Source organism: Rutilus rutilus, assembly GCF_951802725.1.
Source record: "Rutilus rutilus genome assembly, chromosome: 4".
NCBI lineage: Eukaryota > Metazoa > Chordata > Actinopteri > Cypriniformes > Leuciscidae > Rutilus > Rutilus rutilus.
Window position 1 is genome coordinate 34,361,618 of NC_140212.1, and position 22,076 is coordinate 34,383,693.

A 22,076-nucleotide genomic window follows, 5' to 3' on the forward strand; every position below is an offset into this window, starting at 1 on the left:
GCGTCCCCGAGGGCGGTCGGGCCAGGGAGTTACACCCGGTCAAAGGCGCACCTTTATCGGCATATAACTCGAGAGTCCCTGGCTCAATATTCCCCAAACTCTAATCGATCGTTGTGTTGGACGAGGCCTTTCGAATGAGCCCACCCACGAGGTCTAATTCGCCCGGATTCCCCCAGTTATAACCGTTCAAAGTCGGTGATCCGGCAGGGGGTGTCCCCGGAGGCCCGCCACTCTCCCCTTCGAGCAAGGGCCCCCGTGTGACCTCCTCACCCGAATTTGAGCTCTCTGGGCCTTCGCGTTGCCGAGATACGAGCGATTTTCTCCCGAGCCATTTTGAAACGCGCCCGATGGTTTTCGGCTAATATCTACGCGAAAACACCACCAAAAATTATAAAACTTGTATAGTTATTTTAAGGGCAACTAGACGGTTCCAACGAGCTCGGTGATCGCCAAATCCACAGAGTTTTCGCCTAGATATGTGCGTTTTTTGCACTCAGGGGGGCAGTATCTCGGGCCCCCGGGGGCCCCAGAGGCCGTGGGTGGGCTCTTTGGAAAGGTCTCGTCCCATTCTAAACTCTATCAACAAAGTCATTGCACAATAACGCTTTATGAGCAGTGTGTACTGTGAAGTCACCGGACAGTACTGATCAAGGCACATATATTTTATAGTTATAATAACATTATAACACTATAATAACACATAACTGCATAAATTAAGATATTATAGAATAGGTTAGAGAATCTCACCTTGTTAATGTAGAGCACTGAATGAACACGTTGGAACTGTGGTGGTTTTAACACACCCTTTTTTGAACCAATCGCAACCCTTGTTAATTACCATGGCAACTAATCACCTGATCCATTAACAAGGAACGCCCATAAGTTGATTTGCCCCGTCCACTTTTAAAATAACTTGTAATTTTTTTTTCCGGTACGTGTACTGACTGGGCCACGCGCAGTCGAACGGGCTCGGTCTCGTCTCTCTAGCGCCACCAGGCGCTGAGATATGGTAGTGCACCACCCTTATTTTTGCCCTATTGAGCTCAAGTCTTGTGGCTATAGCAATTGTGCCGCAGTTGGTCGATTGGACTTGGTCCCGTGTCTCTAGCGCCACCAGGCGCCGAGATATGGCCGGATGAGTTGTTGGATAGATACGGGTGAGTGCCCCCTGAGTTCCATAGGCAGTTTCTTTGGTAGACATTTGAATTAAAGTTCCTGTCATGATAAAAACTATTTTACTGCACTCAGCAGGCCCCCCAGAGTCTGTAGCACCAAGTTTCATCCCAGAATTCCACTGTCCGCGAAACCACTATTTTGCACAATGGAATAAATGCTACATGGGATCTCCATATCTAAACGGGTTTCATCAAAATATTATAAAATAAAATAACTTGTATTTTTTTTTATCTTTTTTAAATCAATGGTTTTTTTTATTTATTAAATGTGTTTATGCATTTTTTTTTTCAGTAAAAAAGACAAGACAGATGTAACTTTTGAAACATTTATTTAGAAAAAAAGGAACACACAAAACAAATGAAAAACAATCATCTGCGCTGCCTCTTCAGGGCAGCGCTCAGGAGCTTCTGGGCGACCTTGTGCGGCGACTTCAGCGGAGACAGACGAACAACAGGGTACTTCAAGCTCAGGTTCTTTGGAATGAACACCCTGTGCTGCTGCCACCGCTTCGCCGGGCTGGGCTCCTCCTGCAAAGAGCGAGAAAGGCAAAGAGTCAGCAAACACGTCCACCCGTCAGACAAACGGTAAGACAGACCCACCAAAAGACGGACTCACCGAAGCGGACTCCCTCGAGTCGTTGTCGGCAGCGGGGGACGGCAGCTTACGAGTTTGGGCCAGCTTTGGCCCGGAGGAGGTGGCGGGGCGCTTCGGGGTCCCCGGGGGGGAATCCTCACCCTCACCATCCTCACACCTGGAGGTGTCGTGGCACATGAATCGTGCCACTTTCTGCCTGTCCCCGGGGCTGTGGGTGTTCTTGGCCTGTACGGAAAGAGAAAAGCACAGTTAGAAACAAACACACGCACGTCAGAAATTCACGAGGCAGAAACACGGGCGGGAAAACTCACGTGGGTGGCGATGGAGGTCCTGAGGTCAGTGAACGTCGGAGCTCCCGGCAGCTCCATCCCAGCCCATGCTTCCTGAAAGTACTGATTTAAATTCTTGCACGAGCTGGGCTTGGAGGTGAAAAAGAAATAGTGGGCGTTTCTACCGCCCACTAAATTCTTCCTCACCACCAGGAACTCCGACAACCACCCGTACTCCTCCTCGGATGCCCCACTGCCATGTAGGAGATGAAGTTCTTGACTAACCGGGGGGATGGGTCGGCGCCCTGCTGGTGGCCCCGGAACTCCTCGAGGAGGATGTCTGTGAAAAGAGAAAACACACAAGAACAATGAGGGTAAGAACACAAACAATTACGGTCGGAACAACCGCTGCAGGGTGAGAGGGAGAAGCGACAGATACTCACTCAGAGCCGCCACGTGGTCGGGGAAGGGGTGCTCCTCCCGTTGCTCAGACGGCTGGGGGGCAGGGGTCTGGTCCGAGGGGGTCTGGTCGGCCGGTTCCCCAGAGGGTCCGGGAAAGTGTTCCCCCTCCGACTCGGGGTTGCGGAGAGCGGACAGCAGCCTGCTGGTGAGGGGGTGGGCCTCGACCTCCTCCTCAACAGGCGGTAGCGGCGGGTCACATCTCTCAGGGCCCGGCTGAGAATGTCCACCTGCCTGTTGAGGTCAGCCACCTGATCCCTGACTTTCAGGCAGATGGGCTTGTCACAGGTCCACTCCTCCTCTTCCTCCGCCACCGCCTCCAGAGGGATGTTGTCCTCCTCCAGGTCACCAGACTCGACCAAGTCCAGGGAGGAGGACAAGGGCAAGGTCGGGTTACTCACCCGCAGCTCGGCGAGGTCCTGCTGGATCTTCTGGCGCTTAAAAGCCTGCAGGGTCTCGCCAAACTGCCACCGTCATCTCTGTATGCCCCTTCAAGTGGCGGTCCATCCGGGAGCAGGACTTGCCGCAGGCAGGCACGGGGCAGGTGCCCTTGCGGACGTCCACCCTCCCGGATGAAATCGCGAGAAGCATCTTCCGCTCCTCCTTGTTTTTGACCATGTGGGTCATGGTCAGGTGCTGGCTCAGCTGACTGTAGAGCCTGTGGCACAGCGGGCACTCCTGTGTTGCCATAATAATTTACACGTATAGATAATGTATATTGTATATATGTATATTTATATATATATATATGTATGTATAATAATAATAATGTATTTAATGAAATAATAGCGATATATAAATAATAAGAATATACAGAGCAATGAGCAAACTATGAGCCCCTATGAGCAAAAAAAAAACTAGTGAGGAACGCGTCGAGAACCGGGTGCAGTGTGTGTGTTTGTGTGTAAATGGTAGTGAAATAGAGTGAGAGTGTAAAAATGTGAGAATTGTGGGTGAAAATGACAAAGGTTAACCAGTGCAGGGATCATTTATAGACTTGAGGTCCACATTCAACTCGGGGGCCCCTGGAGAGTCAAAATCTCAAATATCAAGGTGCCACGACCCTGCGTCGACGTACTATGGCAAACACATTCGTTTCGTGGGCGAGTTGGAGTTTTATAGAAAGGTCCCAGGGGTGACCCCTGGGCCCGCCCCTATCGACATACCGAAAGCGCCGGTCTGTAGAGCGAAAGCAAAAAAAAATCAGCCTCTATGTTGGATGCGAAAGTGGACTGAGTTTGATTGCGGCGGGGATGGTCGTTTTTTTTTTATAGAAAGGTCCCAGGGGCCCCAAATTCGGCACGGTGACCCCTGGGCACGCCCCGAGCGACATACCGAAAGAACAGGGCTCTAGAGCGAAGGCAAAACATATTTTCCCTGACCCAAACCCTAAGCCTAAAACTAACATTTTCAGCCTCTAAAATTTAATTGGCGAGTTGGAGTTTCATAGAAAGGTCCCAGGGGCCCCAAATTCGGCATGGTGACCCCCGGGCCCCCCCCCCCCCGAGCGACATGCCGAAAGCGCCGGTCTGTAGAGCAAAGGCAAAAAAAATCAGCCTCTATGTTGGATGCGAAAGTGGACTGAGTTTGATGGCAGCGGGGGTTGGGTGTTTTTTTCAGGAAGGTCCTAGACTTTCACGCTTCGGGGCCATTCGTTGGGGGCCCCTGGAGAGTCAAAATCTCAAATATCAAGGTACCACGACACTGCGTCTACGAACAGGGGGCCGTCCCAGGTGCCATTTTTTTGATGGATTTGCAGTGTCTTTTTTGACCTTTCGACCCCTGAACGAAGTCGTAGGTCCACCAAACTTTCCCGCCCGCTCCAGGGGGCCGTGGTGAGACGGAAAATTGTTTTCGTGATGCAAAAGTTCCAGTGCATCTTTCACCACGATGCTGCCAAGGCTAGACTCTGACTGCGGGCGGTTGGTTGGCCATCAACCACGGACACATCTAAACTGTGTGTGTAGCAACCATTCAACTGGTGAATGGTGGACTTGAATACCAATGCAGGTTTCGTCTTTGCGAGTGATGCGGTCGTGAGGACTTTTCTATCGCTTCAGAGGTGTGTATGTGTGTCTGTCTAAAATGTAACCCTGACCGTTAAACTTGCCTTTTGTTAGATAATCACTCGTTATTAAAATTTAGATATTTCGATAATACTTCAATTATATGGAACGTATGCTTAATTTGTGCAAATTTCTATGTCACGTTTCATCTATTATGTGGGTTTAGGGGGCGCGTAGATCTAGGCTATGTACAGAACGTTTTCTTTTTTTTTTTAAGTGGAAAATTTATTATTTTCAAATATATGTATTTATATAAACAAATATATATTTTATAATGACATAAACATATACATGTACATTTATGTGTTTTAAATACAATTATGATTATTGTAGGCTAATATATGTAGCAGGGCATTCAGTTTCTTTTGAAAGGACAAAAATAAGGTGTCAGTGTATTTCATTAGACTTTAACTTTGCCAGCTATAAATAATCTAGCATTTCCTCACGTTTTACCACTGATTTTTAGTGACAGTCGATATGCATGGGCCACTGGCGATGACAGTTCCCCCCCCTCCCCTGCCGTGCCGTACCACACCCACTCCCCTCCCTTCTTCTCACAGCCACCACGCCCATTTAAGTTGCATTTTTCAAAAAGATTGTGAGCTAGACTTGAGCTGAAAGAGGGGGGTTTCATGACCCTTTAATACATTTTCTATGTTTTAAGTGTTTTTTCAATGCATTCCATAAAGGTGAAGTCTGATGCGTTTTATCACCTCCATATCATTAAACATAAATCATAAATGCTTAAAGGTGCTATAAGCGATGCCGGGAGACGTAACTTCTTGTTGACATTCAAATTGTTGTCAAACAAAACGGAGGCTAGCTAGACCCTCCCTCCTCCTCATCCCGTCTCCTCTGTAGCGACAATGAGAAGGAACCAACCACAAACTAATCTTCTTCCAGAAAATTAATTCAAACTTTCCACTTCCTGCCGAACAAAGGGGAAGATTTGGTCAGGACTTCGTATCCTCGTCCATCTTGTCATGGGGTCCAGGCGCCGACCAGTCTGGCTACACTGATGGGTTAAGAGAATGACCGAGACCAAGGTCCCATGAGAAATGAACAAAAACAGCTTTCAGCAGGAACTATCCATGACCTCAGATTGGAATGTCGTGAGCATATCTCATAAGAAACTTTACATATCAAAATACATAAAACCATTCAAGAACAATTTTCAATGGACTCATGATCAAACAATCATGCAACTACCTAATCCTGTGTGGTTTCTACCACTTATAGGCATATTTTAATAAGATAATATGTTTTGATCCCATATAATTCATGTAAGTGTTATAACTATTAGATGCTTGAATGAAAGTGTGTTGTGCATCCTGTCAGCATGACCGTATGCTCGTGATTCAAAAGATGGCTTGATTGAAATCTGTGTAAAATGTTTCGTATTCTGATCACTAGAAATCATGTCTAAACTTTTGCATCTGGTCTCCGCTTAAGACGAGAGAACCCCCAAGACATGATTTATGACTTTGCAAACAAAGCCAGCGTCTAATTGGTCCGATCTCTTCAGGAGGTGGGACAAACTTTAAATTTAAAATCTTAAGAACCGAAACAAAGCTCTCTCTGCTCTCTCTGTGCTCTCTCGATCTGTGTGCTGCTCTCTCTCTCTGTTCTCGCTCTCAAGAAGGCGCTCTCCCAAGACTAGTAACCATGTAACTGAGGAGCAGACCAACCCAAATTAAGATCAGATGGGTTAGATTCATTTCCAGTCATCTAACTACTCTCCATATCTGATTTTATTTCTTTCTTTGTGTTATTTTCCCTTTCCGATTGAAAGTCTCGGTTTTAAGTAAAGTTTTGCGGCAAAGTTTCGGTCAACGATTCACGGCTGCAACGCACGCTTTCAACTTCAAAGACTTTTCATTCAGCAGCTCCAGCACACCACGTGACTGGCCGCCGCAGACATCAGGCACTAGGAGACCAGCCAATGAACGGACCGGGAAACCCCCTTTTATGCAACAAAGGGAATTCCCAAAAAGGAACGCAAAGGACAAGCAAGTACCTCCAGACTGAAAGCTGAACTGGTGTATTGATACATTTAATAACCTGTCTAAGAAACGATAGAAGGGTTAATTAATGATTAATGGTTCGTTCCAGGTCATGTCTTATAAGTGCATAGAATCGTGAGATTTCATCATCTCACTCATCATCTCACTCTTCCCTCACTCTTTCCCTTTTTGCAACTCGTATGAATGTGTGTGTGTGTTTGTGTTAGATATTAGTTTTATGTGTTAGTATATAATCAATAAAGTGTTGTTTGTATTTGAAAAGAGATTACTTGTGTTATTTGCATTACGAATTTATTGTCTTGAACTTCGATCTAAGTTACCTATGCTTTACCCTTAATTATTTCTTAATTTATTGTTAGCTGGGGATTATTCTTTCTTGGCCAGTAAGATATTTTATTTCCTAGAGTTAATAATTGTTTATGCTTTCTGTTCATTGGATGAACTGATAAAATGATCATACTATTGATTCTGCTACAGTAAATTGTGAAAATAATTAAATTATTAATTATTATTCATAATCCGTTATGAATGATAATTAATTATATTTATACGGGCGTATAAACGCTACACCTCCCTCCTCCCCTTCCCTCCGACATAAAGGAAAGTCAAAGTAGTCACTACAAACAAAGTTAAGTTTTACTGATAACTTCATTCAATGTGTAATGTCGCCAAGTTAGATAAATGCTTTTATATATTGCAGAACAAGAGAAACATTATCTTAAAATAGTTTGGCCACCTGAGGTTATAACTAAAGCTCCCATGCAAGATAACGTTAGCTTCGCGTTTCCCAGTGAGCATAAACAACGGCAGCGTCGTAAACAAATTTAGTCAAAGTTGTCAATAGCCTATAAATGAACATTCAAATTCATAACAAACAGTGGGTGAAAACAATCATTCACACAAATTGTCGCCCTACTGTGAATTTGCTTGATAATTTACAATAGAGATTGATCGCTAGCTGCTAGAAACATATGTTGTATGTATTCACCAAAGTTAACACTGACTGCATAGTTCTAGCTAATTAACGTAACATCCTTGTCAAGTTGGTTTGGCGAACATGAACGTCAGTTTAGAAAGAAAAATGGATTTACCTGTTCTGCAAAAACAGAGCAACTGAATGTCGGATTGGAAGCCCTTCTGCCGGCGGAGTTCTCACCACCTTTCAAAGGTTTTTCCGATGTAAATTCGGGACTTCGCGCGTTCCTTATCCATGTCCCTCTTCTTTACAATTTGTTCATCGGAACGTCGTCTCTTTGGTCGTGTGTCGGCCATAATTCAAACTTCCCTCTTCATGCTTCTCTCTCCTCCACACCCCCTTCATGTGTACGCGCACTAACCCCCCAGACCCCACCCTCAAATACTTCTTGCCAGTGATTGGCTGGAACACTGTGTGTTGTGTTTCGTGGTGCGGGTGAGCCCAGTTTGTTTTTGTTGCCGTTTGTGGAGCCTGTGGTGTCTACAGAGACCACTTTTTTTTTACAGTGTGTTCAGGGGACAGGCAGCTAGCGGATAGTGAGGAGATGTTTGCTGTATGTGACAAAACATTTTTTGGCCTTAAAAACGTGTGACATCGCTTTAGCTTTTAGCACCTTTAATGTTACTCTGATCTTAATGCTACAAGTATGTTAAAAATTAAATAAGATCATTGATCAATTCCAACTTAAACATTAAATTACTAGTCGCTAACTAAGAGTAACATTTTATTTTGCGGTGGTTAATTACATAACGTAGTTATAACAGTTAATAGTATATTTATATAATACTTAAATAGAAAAGTAATGTGTAGGCTACTTAAAAAAAAAAAAAAAGTAAAACAATTATGATGTTGTTTGTTTTAATGATCAATGTTAAACCATTTGTGCAAATAAAATATAAATAATCCAGGTCCAGAGGCAAGCGCTGCATGGCTTCCTGTAGTCGCGACAAGAGTCTCTCTAAAAGCAGCCTTGACACTGCCTGTGAATATACACGAAATATTAAGTGAAATTATCTAAACAAATTAAAGCGATCAGTTAATGCACCTAAAATATATCCGGTTAACCCTTCAAAGTCGACTGACGCTCTAGAGCGTCAAAGTGCGCATGCCTGACATATCTATTAATAGCTTCGGAATGGAATAAGGTATTAACTTACTTTTTTTTCTATGAAAAAGCTGACATTCGTCTGCGTAATAATGAGTAAACTGTGTTGACTTCCGCGAATGATAAGCCTTCCGATCTTCTACAAGCATTTAAAAAAAAAAAAAAAAAAAAAAAAAAAAAAAAAATAAGCCTTCCGTATTTGAGTGCAAATCTATAGCATTTTACCGCAAAACAGAGGACTGGTACTTTACCCTATCAAATGATATATAATGCTGTTGGTGTGTGAACCAATCACAGACCCATATAAAACAAACAGTGTCCTAGGAACGTAAAAAAGGGAGGGGTTTGTAATAAATCTCGCGCGTCTTCTTCTCAGACACAATCTTTTTATATACGGTTTTTGGACACGATACATTTGGATTACTGTGGAGATAGACGTTTTTGTACTGGTTAGATTTTACAGAAAATCAACATGGTCAAACGAAGATTCACAGCCGACTCGTGCCGAGCAATTGCTGCTGCAATGATTTTTTTTTGAGAGCGATGAGAGTGATAACGGATCTGATCCAGACCGATATGATTCAGATGAAGAGGATAAAATTCTGGACGGAATCGATCCATTTGAGGAGTAAGTATGAAGGCAATATTGCTGATAATATATTGTCTAATATGTATTGTGTCATTTTTTTTTAATTAAAATTATTTTATTGTCAGAAATAACGGTGCAGTAATCAAATAATGTGCGCTATTACTATTAGTAAGTAGATTTACAAATTCATGGGCCTTTGTCTGCTACATAAACGGTAGTACATTAGCTTATTGCTAAAATGAGATTGCAGATTAGGCCGCATGTAGTACATCTTCATTTTTTGCATAGTAATAAGCTATATTTCGTTTACTTTGCTTGTCTATTTTATTGTAATGCTTTTAGGGAAATTTTATTGTAGCTTTTCAGAAATAATGGTGCAGTAAGCCTTATCTAAGGCCTGTACTATTTGTCTACATAAAGCTGAAATGGGGAGGGGGTTTGGTTTAGACATTGTATTTACTCATATTTTCTCATTTACATCATTTTTACTAAAGTAGTGTCATTTACATGATAGCCTACTAATATCATACTTTACATCATTGCTATGATAATAGAAATACTAATTTTGTAGTTAGAAGTTCTATGACTCTTTACTTGATGTAAAAAATACACACATGATGATGAATAGCTTATCTTTATTTACCACATTGTACTAAAGGCTGTACAACTTTTGATATGTGGGAATGTAAACTAATAAAAAAATCTGTGTGTTTTAGTCTAAATCAGGAAACCCCAGAGCAGCCGAGTAGCCTACATCTTCTGCTGAACCCAGGGCCCAGACCGCTCGCCCTTTTCTACACAGCACCGCTTCTGGCCAATTACTTGATTGTAAATGTGTATCTTTCTTCTCTGTTATTATATTATGTGTTTGTTTTATATGTTTGACAATGCAGTGGCTGTATTCGTGAGCCCAAAACAAATGTCCCATTGGGACAATAAAGTATACCTAACCTAACCTAACCTAACCTAATATTCTGTTTTTCCCCAAAAAACGTATGGTGACTACAGTCACAGAAATGTAAATATTTATTTTGTTTCTTTATATTTTTTCACCCAATTTTTTACAGGTGTTCTAAACCCTTTTAGGAATCAATATTTGATGTAAAATCCCTTATTCATTATGGTTTACTATTTTTATATAATAAAAAACAAAAATTTGAACTTCCGTTTTTTGTATTTCTTGGTGATATATCACATCAGAACCCATACAAGTGTCTCAAGAAGTGTATTGTCAATGCATCCACCTTATAGCTGAGGGTCTATAGAATCCAGAAATATGACTCTCTTCACTCTGCTATGAAAATTGACCCTTCCAGAAGCCAAAATATTAACATAGTGCCTGGCGGACTTAAAACCCCTTAGACCTTGAAGGGTTAACCCACTACCAATATATTCATGTTCAATTACCTGAGATTGTCCGGCATTTGCCAGCTGACGCTGATGATCCATCTTCACACCTGTACGAATTAGCCACAGCATCCATGAGTCGCATTGGAGTGAGGTCATCTTCCCTCTTCGATTGATTGGCTAGAGGATGAGCTGTCAATCTAGAACTAGTGGACCAATTGTGATGCTAAGACCCGCCCCTGATTTACATGAAACTCTAATGGCAACTTTTGGAAACGCAAGCGCAGAATGTGGAAACAAGAGCAAAGGAGAAAAGAGCACAGACATACAAAAAATGAAAATAAGAGCAGAAAACATGATTTTGTGTGCGATTCAGATAATTTTGCATGCATGTTTCAGTTTTGAGCAATATAATTTTAAACTTGTTTAAATGTTTGATTCACGCTTATTTTTATTTCCGTGACCGCGTTGTTTGAGATTCTGGTTAACTTTGCATTGATTTTTTAATTTTTTTTCCATTATATTTTCACATGTGTTTTTAAAATTTTGATTGATGCTTATTATTTTTTGATATGTGACCGCTATATATTTGGTGGGAATTTGATCCCATAAAATGTCTCACAGGTTTTGGAACGACATGAGGATGAGTAATGATGACAGAATTTTAACTTGGGTCGTTTTAACTTTGTAAGAAATAAAATTCGGTGGAATAATAATAATTTATCCTGCATTAAGCATTAAGTATCTTCTCTCAGGAAGTTCACGTAGCACATTGGGTCGTCTTGTGTGGATGTCATGTTGATCCTATTATTACATATTCAATACAGAGTTAAATACTGAACATATTGAAAAAGGCATCTAGACCAAACATTTATGAATGATCTGAATTTACACACATCAATACCCAAAATCTGAGTTTTTGTAACCTTAATATTGTTCTGAAAATAGGAGTGCTATATAATCTAATTTACTGTAAGTATGGTGTCACATTTGATGAGAACATGTTCACAAAAAATAATAAGACACATGGATACTGAGATTTATTTCTAAACTTGGGCATTAAACGTTGAACACAGCTCTTCAGATCACAAAATAATCATAATGGAAAATCTTTTTTTTTTTTTCATATGAAGCTTCTGCTTGTAGGGTTTCAGTTAAACCACTCAACAGCCTTGAACGACCAAGACCAAAATACCATTATATCATGAATCAGAAAAATCTTATAAAGTGCATCAGAAGTTTTTCCAGTCTTTGGAAACAGAGGAAAATAATAGATTCATACACAGATTAAAAGCAGTCAGACAACACTTATGTACATGGCTAATGTACCTACCACTTGGTCCTTTTGGTGCACATGTGTTGCTTGAGCTGGGTGTGGGAAGTTCAGTGCATTGTTCTTCTTTTTCTATTAGGACTGGCTCGCCATCTTCCTCATCACTGGTAGAAATAACCATCTCACTCTGGTCTTCTTCTGAAATTGAATTAATTATAAAATTATCATTGGATATTATATCATAATACTTAGCGCAAAAATCATCACACAATCTGAATTTAAGACACAATTTACTGCCTCTGCTCACTGCTCTGACCTGCTGGTGATACACTCGGTTCTTTTTTTTTTATTGGAGAAATAGTGTACAGACAGGCTTAGCAAAATTTACATTTGAAGATCCTCCGTCTTTTCTTTATGCATACAAAATCTAACAAGATATTATATTTCCTTCTGCAGTTGTTAATTATATATATTCATATTATACATACATTTGTACACACACGCATATATTCACTAACATGCCTATACATGTACATGCCACCTACACACAAACATATGCATATATTCCAACCTACAGAAGCTCTTAAACAAAACTTCTAGAACAACCCACCCACCCCTCTTCCCCATCCGCCTGATACGCACTGCGTGAAAAGGAGTACTTAAACAAACAAACAAACAAACAAACAAACAAAAGATAAACAGCTACCAACACTGGAGTGGTCTTAGGTCCAACTCAAATTGAGTCAGCCTCTTTCCTCCAAGTCTCCTCCACCTAAGGCCTAAAAAAAAAAAAAGTTTGGTTCCGGTTGGTTGTCAGTTGAGGTCATGGGTCGGTAGGGATTATTTATTTTTTTTTATTTATTTTTTTTTTTCCTCCAGTGGCAGTTTTACACACACACACGTCACACCACTGACAACCGAACCAAGCTGGTGAGTTGGTGTCGACACCACATCGCTTGCTAGGTCTGTCCATTTCTCAGCTCTGTCGACTTTGCCGGCAGCTGATACGAATCTACAAGAGCATTTTTTGACTTCTTGAAGCACGGTTTCAAATGTTTTTAAACCCAATTTTACAATTTTGGTTGACATGCTAGTGTTGCATGGGCAAATAATTATCACGTTACACATGTCCATCATTGCAAAAGAAAGAATAATATGTTGATATGGACTAGGCTAAAGTTACGCTACTGTATTTGATATTACTAATTTACGCGGGCGAATCAAACTTTTACAACAGTGATTCTGTATTCCCGTTTAAAGTCTGTTGTTGCCATAGACACGCAAAACGTGGGAGTTTGACAGGCGATCTCATAGTAGATTAACATGGAGGATTTGAACTTGAAAACCGGAGTGTACAGACATCTTTTTGTAGTCAAACAACATTCTTTGTTATGTTCATTTATGTGGTTTATTTGATTTTGATGCTATAAATTAACTAGAAGCAAGTGACGATCAGTTAGTTTTAACTGATGATCTAACTTACAGCGATCTGTTCGACACATTCAAGAGCCACAAAACGGTATAAGAAATGACCACATTTGAAAGGTGAAATAACCAAATGAGACTTTGTTTCATATTAAAAGTAAGCTGGTAATGTTAACTATGTCCTGTCTGTCAGCATGTTGTCAGTGCCCTCTCTGTTCCGCGATATATTGTTGACTCCCTTCTCTTAATGTTACGATTTCCAAACCTTAAGTTATAGCTCACTTTAGGAATTGACAGTTAAAGGGTTTTGATGCAATACTTAATGGTTTTTAACGGATTACTTAAGTGTAAAACAGCATTTAAAGGAAACTGTAATTTAATTAACGATGTGTGAAAGACCGTTCTTCCCCAGTCTCATAAAATAAATTTGGGTCGCACATAAATTGACAGGGTCGGTCGGAAACCGGAACCAAACAGATTTTTTTTTTAGGCCTAAATACCTTATGAAGGGTTCCCAAATTTTAGCAAACTGTTGTCTTTTATTCCTTAGATGGAGCCGTATACGTTCCAGATGAAGAGTATTTGTAAGTTCGTCAAGCCAAAGCTGGAAAGAAGGCGGCAATTTATACACTGGGTTCTTGTGTGTCATCATCTTTCTCTTCTTGACTTCCCTATCCACCACCTACATATGGTTCACTACGACAGCTGACACTGGGACTGGGATCTGTTTGGCCCTGATCTGCACCTGACTTTTGCTTCTTTAGAAAGAAGTTGGTGATATCACTTTTTCTCTTCATTCTGCTGTCCCTATTCAAAGGAAAGCTTGGTTACACACCTCATGAAGAAACCAAAATTTGGAACAATTTGCTTGTTATTATTTACCATGAGTACACCGTTACTAATAATACAAATACTAAAGTAATACATTACGACAAAATCTGAGTATATTGAGGTCTAGCATATTTGAAAACACAAGGAAAATTGCTTAAAGATGTCTAGACATGTTATGTTAAGTGCTAATAAATTGTATGTCTACACAAACTTACTTCAGTACATCTCTACAGTCACATCTACTATCTCCACGGTGGTTTTATTAAGATTAGTTCAATATGCTGCATTACACGTGCCAATATGAATAAGCCTACACTGAAAAAAAAATCCATTGGATTTACTCAATTGAATTATGGACACTGGTTCCACATAATTTGTTTGGGTTCACAGTATCCTACACATTCACATAGTTTCTGTACAATAGTTTTGTGTTAATCACATGTATTTTAATGAAGTAATGTGTACATGCTCTGTTTAAGTTAACCTAACATAATTCAATCATGTTAGCTGAATATTATTCTTTTATTTTAGATACATGCCTGGATCATGTTAATTCTACACAATCTAATCAAGTTTTCTTTACATCATTTTTTTATTACATTTTTAATGGTTTATGTGATTACTTAAATGGTTTAAATGAATGCTTTTTTATTGTTTAGTACAAAAACACATTTATTTCATTTATTGAACATTCATTCATTCACTTCAATTCAAAATTATGCATGTAAAAACGTACAAAAAGTACTGAATCTTATGTATGCAGTAACATTCTCTATTTTCTAGACTTATAATCTAATTTACGAAGACCATCAGATTCAAATCATAGATAAGAATATAACATCTCAAATTTCTGTGAAAACTGAATTTTGCACAATTCAAAGAGAACTTTGTTCTCTGACTCTCTTCAACACATTTAATGTGCAGACCTTGTGTAATGTAAACATCAAAACGGTCAGTCCAGCACTGAACAAAATTTTGACATCTTGAATTGACTATGAAATAACATCTTTTTAGAATCTCTTTGGTGATTAAATATCAACATGACTTAAACTAGTGTGTAAAAAAAAAAGAAGAAAAAAACCTGTCCTTTTCTACGCAATATGCATGCATGCCCATTTTAGATCGAAGACGTGAACTCTTCATAAGAAATGTTTTAACAAGATCATGACCATGAGTTATATCTCATACCTGCATTCATGAAACTGTGTCTTTATAAACAAATAGAACATTGAAGCACAAATAATTTGATTTCATGAAAAAAAAAAAAAAAAAAAAAACCGTCCTCTGACTCCTCTGCACAACTTGAATGTGTAGAACTTGTGCTGAATGTGTAGAAGAAACCTCAAAACTGTAAGTGCCTAAGAAAAGGCAGTACTCAGAACTGTTAGTTCATGCATCCTGCGAAAAAGCAGTACATCTCACAGGTGAAGTTTGGATTTGAAGTTTTGGGCCTTGATAGAGAGCTCACCCCCATCCAACACCATGATGATTTTTGGCAAAATCTCAAAAGTGTATCTCAACATTGTGGGGTACTTCAGGTTAAGAGAATAAATTAGACCAAACAACACTGTAGTTGCAAAAGCCACATTCTCAAGGTCCTGAAGCACAATCACACCCTCAAGGACAATTCCCACATCTCGGGGTTCATTCTCAGCAATGTGCTTTATCACGAAGATCCCCATGGTGGTCTTCTCAATGGCACTGTGAAACAGATCCTCATCCATGTCCTGAAGAAAGTATTAAAAGATTAGATGGGTATATAATTAAAACACTAACACGAACCATAAGGGATAAAGCCATAAGGCTTTTAGAGTTTTTACTGGGCAAGTGCATTTTTAATAATTTGCAGTACATAAACACTAATCTAATAGCCTCTGTGCACAAGGGTAGTGATGAACTTTCGCTGTCGCCATAAGTCGGCATATCTGTTTCCGGTTTACTTGCGCGTCGCCCAAAATGTCTATTTTGTGCAGCGAAATTGAAGCTCAAATGGCTGTTAGCGACTTGAAGCTAGAGCAAAGTGGCACACAGTAGTGTTCCTTACGTACCCATGTTAACAGGTTAGATCACACTGCACGAGGTTGCAGTCCGTTGATCCGCTCCAGGTGCATACAGGCAAATACAGTATACAGCAGTGCAGCGATCGTTTCCGCACTGAGTCTATTTTTGCTGTGCTGGAAACGCTGAATTAAAGTGACAGCGCATGTTTCGTGGTCAAAATGAACAAAGATTGACCTGAAAATGTGGTAATTTCACCATAAATGCGTTTAATTAAATAAAATGTAGTAATCTCACCATAAATGCATTTAATTATATACTACTATTTTTCACAGTCATCTTTTTACTTTTAGAAGACCTGGGTAAAGCAAGTAAAACTACAATTTGCTTCAACAAGGCGACATAATGAACAACACTCGTCTTATTCGTGGAGGTGGAAAAACGTTCTTTGTGACATGCATGATTTATTTTATTAAAATTTAAATGCAAAAGAAAAGGCTGTTTTTGTCAATTTTAAGTTAAATATTTGACCACTTGCTTGAGCAACTTAATATAAGTAATGCATGGAATAATAGCCCTACGTTGTTTAAATTGTGTTTAAACGTGTATGCGTCCAATAAAGAGAGAATATGTGTACTAGGGCTTGCATAGACTAGTCGAGCAGTCGATAGATCGACTACTTTAACCACTAGTTGACGCTGTCGGAAACAATCGTCTACTCGAGCGTGCATTAACCATAAATTAATTAAAAATGGCGAACGTCACCAACAGACACCACACGTCAGATGTGTGGAAGTATTTCATCAAGGATGACAAAAATATTGTAATTGGCCAACTCTGCAAGAGGCCGTTCACATATTGCGTCTAAAAACATGTGGAAAGCGCGGCCGTGTCGCTGTCTCCTACAAGCGCTTGCGCTATGCAACCATGAACTGCGCTCTCCATGATGACGACGAAGAAGTATCAGCAAAGGATTAATTGATTTCTAGCCCTTGCATTAGCTTTACTACTAAATATATTTCTGGAGATGAGAAGGAAAAACCCGCCTGAAAATAAAGCACACCACGTTGCTTCCATTATGAGCGCGCCTACATTTGAAATAACGACCTTGAGCGCGAAAAAGACGCGATTTGTGAACGGCTCCTAGAAGCAGACGTCTGAAATGAAAGGCAAGAACGGCTATTTATTTGGCTTTAGACTGTTACATGAAAATTTAAAAATGAAATGTCATAATTATAATGTTTTGAGAGTTTACTTATGTAATTGTTGCATTAGGCTATGAATTAAAAAATTTTTTATTGATAAGATCTAGCTATTTCATGTCTTTATTTACAGTAGCATGAACCACGAGTAGTCGAGTAACTCGAGTATTGTTTTGATAAGAAATCGACTAGCAGAAATCAGTAGTCGTGCAACCCCTAATGTGTACAAAGAGAATCGCAATGCTGACAAAACTTTTTTTTTTAAATAAAAGTTGCAGCATAACTTCTGGATTTTAAATAAAATAAATAGTAAGTATGTGTTTGTGTAGGCTACTACAGCCGCGGATCAGTTATTCACTGCAAACGCAGCATATGTGAAAGCACTCGCGTGCTGCTCCTGCACCGCATACACACTGCAAACGGAGTATGTGTGAAACGGGCATTAGATCCACCTACAGTTCTTAGAAACTTTTTCTCGTACAACAGCAGCACTCATCTTGTTTGTTTATAGTGGATGCGGATGAAGACAGTTGTAAACCGGAAACTGATATGCCGACTTTTGACAATAGTGGAAGTTCGTCACTACGCTTGTGCACGTAGCCTATACAGATGGTTTCAAAACAGTTTTACAGTGATAACAGGAAATGAATGCAACATAGATTGTTTTGGCTGTACGGTATGCACATATTACATGTTTAATCTATAGGCATGCACGTTTGAATGCGTAAATGGGTGGGCGTGTAGTCTTTCTTTACAAAGTAACATTGCCAATTACTTGTCTTGTAGGGCTGGGCAAAAAAATAAATTTTTTGATTAATCGTTTTTTAATATGTGGTCGATTGAAAATCGATTCTCAAACGCCTCGAATCGATTTTTTCCCATATTTATTTCTCCATTACCCAAAAGCCAGTATTAGTTTTCCTCCACTGTTCATAGCATACCTGCCAACCTAGAAATAATTTTTTGCGTACGGGGTGGGGAGTTGAGGACGACGGCGACGTTAAAACTAGAACAAACAAGTTCAGTCTATGCAGCTATAACCACTTACCACATACTCCTGCATAAGATCTTTAGGGTCCTCATTAAGATAGATGCAGAGTCCTCTGATGGCAAGTTCTCGTGATGCATCAATGTCATCCTTAAAAAGAAGTCAGAGCGAGAAATGGAAAAAGGTCAGCTATAGACACTACTCAACACTAACAAATAAAGCTAAATGGGTCTCATTCACTAAGAATTTATAAAAAATTGTAATGAAATATTTCTGCCTCATCTCTAACATTTGATATCAGCCTGATCTGTTTGACATAGGGTGTTGTATTGATTTGTAAACTACAATGAGTGTCAGGATGCAAGAATCAATTGTTTCATCTCAAATAGTGTCAGTGCACAACAACCGTCACTGCAACGTGTAGACTGACATGTTTCATGTCTACTACATGACAAGAATTCATAGTCAAAATCATAATCAGACACAGTGACTATAGTAGACAAAAACATTGCGAACCCAGCACACGAAAAAAACACCTTTAACTATCTGTTGTTCTTACTTGTGGCGCTTTTCCACTGCATGGTACGGTACGGCTCGGTTCGGTACGGCACGCTTTGGCGCTTTTCCACTGCATGGTACGGTACGGCTCGCTTCGGCTCGCTTATGGCGCATTTCCACTGCATGGTACGGTACGGCTCGCTTCGGCTCGCTTTAAATGGTACCACCTCTGTTGAGGTTCCAAGCGTACCGTACCGATACTAAAATGTGACGTGAAAACACTGAAGATCACTGATTGGTCAGACAGAATCGTCACTACCAGTGTCATTGTATTTGCGACACGAGACCATGCACGAGACAAACCCGCTAGATTTAAATAGCCAGTAGACAACAGCCAACGCTGTAGTTTCTGAGGGCACACACACACATATGTGTGTATATATATATATATATATATATATATATTATTAATAAATGAGCAAAACTTGGCCACAAAATATTTAATATTCAATTATTTTAATGATCACAATTAAAGTTTTAATTTTATTAAATTGAACAGCGCAAAATTCAGCATTCAATCAAATATTCAAAAAGACTTAATAATAATGTTATTTCTCTCTATAGGCGCGTTTACTACGAATATGGCGATCGTCAACTTCATCTTTGCCAGACACTGACAGAAAACACTATTTTATAAATAAAAATCAGTGCACGCGTCCCCGGATTTACAAATGCACATCTTGCTTGTTGCACGAATTATGTCGAAATAACGAGATATTATGTTGAAATAACATTATTATTAAGTCTTTTTGAATATTTGATTGAATGCTGAATTTTGCGCTTGTTCAATTTAATAAAATTAGGCCTATATATAGCCTATATATATAGGCTATACTATTAATAAATGAGCAAAACTTGGCCACAAAATATTTAATATTCAATTAGGCTATTTTAATGATCACAATTAAAGTTTTAATTTTATTAAAACGCGTGCACTGATTTTTATTTATAAAATAGTGTTTTCTGTCAGTGTCTGCATGGCAAAGATGAAGTTGACGATCGCCATGTTCGTAGTAAACGCGCCTATAGAGAGAAATGCACATAATGGATTACATAAGAGAGTAGCCTATTTCTTTTTGTTTTGAATTATTTTGTTTAAAGACATTTCAAGCTTTGTGTATTTGAGGATGAGATGCGCTCCAGTTAACGTACAATGCAAGTGACCGCTCGGGCGCCTCAATGATTAAATTGTCTATTTTGCATCTTATTCAATCCAGGCAATTGTTTGATGAAAAAATTATTAAAATGAAGATACAATTTATACAAAACGAAATTCACTTTAAAGAAATGCTTTCTACAAAACAAAATTTAATGAAGTGGTCAAAATTATGTCTGACTCGTTCCATGTCTCTCTACTCGTGCTGTTCACTTTTCATAATCAACATAGGCAGATGGAAAAAAATAACATAACATTAACATTAAATGCGCTTTTTTAATGGCAGTAGGCTATAGTTTAAAACAGTACATTAGGCCTAGACTCTCTATTTGTAAAGATTGCTGCACATTCATTTAATTCTGAATTTTGCACACACAAGTTGAAAGGCATTTGTTCAAATCAAGTTCACGGATAATTGTGCGTGCATTTATTAATCATTATGATACTAAAATCATAACAAAGTATGCTATGCTATGTACAAAAAATCAGATGAGCCCAGAATATGAACGCAACGTTTAATTACACTTTAAGAATTTTCCTTCCATATAGTAAACCATTATAAGAACGTTTAATTTAATTTAAAAACATCCACATGCCGAGAATCAAGAGCACCATCCACTGTGTTGTGCGTTTGAAATGTGGCGCGTTTACGTTGATGTCATGGCAGTAGAGGCGGCAACTATAACGATCAGTCCCACCCAGTTTGAAGCGGTACTAACTGCAATGGAAAAGCAACCGAGCTAAAGCGAACCGAACCGTGCCGTACCGAGTCGAGTCGTACCACGCAGTGGAAAAGCGAAGCGAGCCGAACCGTTCCGCGCCGAGTCGTACCGTACCGAGCCGAACCGTGCCGTACCATGCAGTGGAAAAGCGCCATTGGATTACAGCTGACATCATTTCTTTCAGCATTCTGCCTTGCTGTCCTGGTCGCCTTTCAAAAACCTTCAGGAAATTTGCATAGTGAAGGTCAAGCTGTGATAGAAATTTTGACTGTAGAGGAATGGTCGTGATTCTTTTAATAATTGATTCTTTGCAATTATATGACGTGAACATCCTGTGTGAATCAAAATCGAATCGAATCGAATTGATAGCTTGCGAATCGAAATCAAATCGAATTGTAAAATCTGAATCGATACCCAGCCCTAGTAAACACCTGTCACAAACCTCAGTCACATCAAAGAGAGCTGGCCATCTTGTTAGGAAGTCGCTGATCATAGGAGCACAACGAAGAACTTCACGTCTTCTAAGTGCAAATGTTCGCTGCATTTTAGTCTTAATAGTCTCTCTGTTGTTTCTTGTTTTAACATCAGAAAGGAGCTCTACTCTGGCAGTCTCTAGCGTCTGGTCATTCTCTCCAATGGGTTAGGACGGGCAGTAGTCCACTTCACCTCTCCTGGGTTTTTTGACATTGTAGGCAGGACTTTGTTTTCCATCTGGCTTGTTTTTTAACTCATTTACAGTAACTTCAGGACAACCAATTTTTCGGAGATGTGTGCGATAGTTCGATAGTTTGTATTTTAGAGTCACTTTCCAGCCTCCATAGCCAGTGTCTGAGCCCCTCTCTGCTAAACACGGATGCCTCTTCGTGAGTGCATCTGCGACTTGTTCAAACTCCCTGTCCATACCTGCCAACCTTGAAATTATTTTTTGCGTACCGACGGGGGGGGGCTTACTACTACGACGACGACGACGACGGGGGTTGTGGACGACGACTACTCACATGCATTATATTGCATTGCATAAAATGCAGTATAAAATATAAAATATAAAACCCCTATAAAACTGTAAAAAGAAAATTTACAATTAAGATAGGCTACTTAATTTATTATTCCAATATCCAAATATGATACTAAATACCCCAGGGAAAAGGGCTTCTATTTGTGACGTGCTGTCTTTGCCTTTGAACATTGCGCATTTTAAACAGGACACGCATTAGCTGAATAAATGTTACCCAATACAAACATATTTATAGAAAACAGTTGACAATGATTAGACAGGAGTCCAATAATAGCATAACGAATCACTTATTCTAAAAAGAAT